The following is a 1,980-nucleotide window of genomic DNA, read 5'->3' as shown; positions in this document are numbered from 1 at the left end:
AAAAGGCAAAAGGTCTCCTGCGGGGAAGGGGGCTGGGATTAAAAATTAAAATGTAGGACAAAACACACATCACGACAAGAGAGACACCACAACACTACATAAAGAGAGACCTAAGACGACAACAAAGCGTGGCAGCAACACATGACAACTCAGCATGGTAGCAACACAACATGACAACAACATGGTAGCAACACAACATGACAGCAGCACAACATGGTAGCAGCACAAAACATGGTACAAACATTATTGGGCACAGACAACAGCACAAAGGGCAAGAAGATTGCATACCAGAATACTATAGACATCAAGAAAGCCAGTCAGTTGATTATTAACACGTTTTTCCAACACTTTTGACAAACAGAGCAAAATAGAAATTGGCCTATAACATTTAGGATCAGCTTGATCTCCCCCTTTAAATAAAGGACGCACCATGGCTGTCTTCCAAGCAATTAGAACCTCCCCAGAGAGGAAAGAGGTTAAAACCTCTTGACACTAGGGGGGCGCCATTTCGACTTTGTAAAAATTCGTTCCCAAATTAAACTGCCTCGTACTCAATTCTTGCTCGTACAATATGCATATTATTATTACTATTGGATAGAAAACACTCTCTAGTTTCTAAAACCGTTTGAATTATTTCTCTGAGTGAAACAGAACTCATTCTGCAGCACATTTCCTGTCAGGGAGTGAGATTTCAGAAATCGAGGTCCCTGTTCTGAGGTCAGTTTATAAGTCCCCATGTAAGCCATCGGGCTACATGCACTGCATACGCCTTCCTCTAGATGTCAGTAAGCGGGGAGAATTTGAATGGAGTGGATTGCGCAATCTGGGGCCCTGTATAAGACCGTGGAACGGAAGTACCGTTCTTTTCAACTGGGCGCCTGGCGCATCAGGGACATCACAATGGCCTCCTGCAAAGCTTTCGTTTTAGCAGTTCTGTATCTCCGGTCATGTTTATATTCGTTATAGTTGTTAAAGACATCATAAGGTAGTTAATTTAAACCGACTTATAGCAGTTTATATCAGTTTATTGCGATTTTCCTGGATTTCTTTGTGATGCGCTTTCACGAGTTGGACACCTCTCCAGTGGGTGGCTAACGTTAGCGGCTATTTCGACAGGACAAGAGGACATCTTTCAACCAAAAGACGATTGTTCTGGAGAAAGGACACCTTGCCCAAGATTCTGATGGAAGCTCAGCAAATAGTAAGCAGTCTTTATGCTGTTAATTCGTACTTATGTTGACAAATGTCAAATAATAATTCCGCCATGAATTATGGTGCGGTCTCGCTTTAGCGCACGCTGTATTGCGCAGTAACGTTAATTTTAAAAATCTAACACAGCGATTGCATTAAGAACTAATTTATCTTTCATTTGCTGTCCAATCTGTATTTTTTAGTCAAGTTTATGAATAGTTTTCGATTAGATTAGGTGCCTCTCCAAGATGGCGCCGGACAGATTGCTTGAAGTTTTGGCCACTAATCACATTGTATAACCACGATTTGTGCCGCTAAATATGCACATTTTCGAACAAACTCTATATGCATTGTGTAATATGATGTTATAGGACTGTCATCTGAAGAATTCTGAGAAGGTTAGTGAAAAAATTAATATATTTTGGTGGTTTATACGTTATCGCTATGTTTGGCTTGAATCAATGCTGTTGTGATGTTTGCTATTGTGGTAAGCTAATATAACGCTATATTGTGTTTTCGCTGTAAAACACTTAGAAAATCTGAAATATTGTCTGGATTCACAAGATCTGTGTCTTTCATTTGCTGTACGCTGTGTATTTTTAAGAAATGTTTTATGATGAGTAATTAGGTAATACACGTTGCTCTCTGTAGTTATTCTAGTCGCTTTGGTGAGAGTTGTGATGGTGGCTGCAATGGTAAACTATGATTTATACCTGAAATATGCACATTTTTCTAACAAAACATATGCTATACAATAAATATGTTATCAGACTGTCATCTGATGAAGTT

The sequence above is a fragment of the Salvelinus namaycush genome, chromosome 29, assembly GCF_016432855.1.
Source record: "Salvelinus namaycush isolate Seneca chromosome 29, SaNama_1.0, whole genome shotgun sequence".
In the NCBI taxonomy this organism is placed as follows: domain Eukaryota; kingdom Metazoa; phylum Chordata; class Actinopteri; order Salmoniformes; family Salmonidae; genus Salvelinus; species Salvelinus namaycush.
This window is presented reverse-complemented; position numbering follows the sequence as displayed.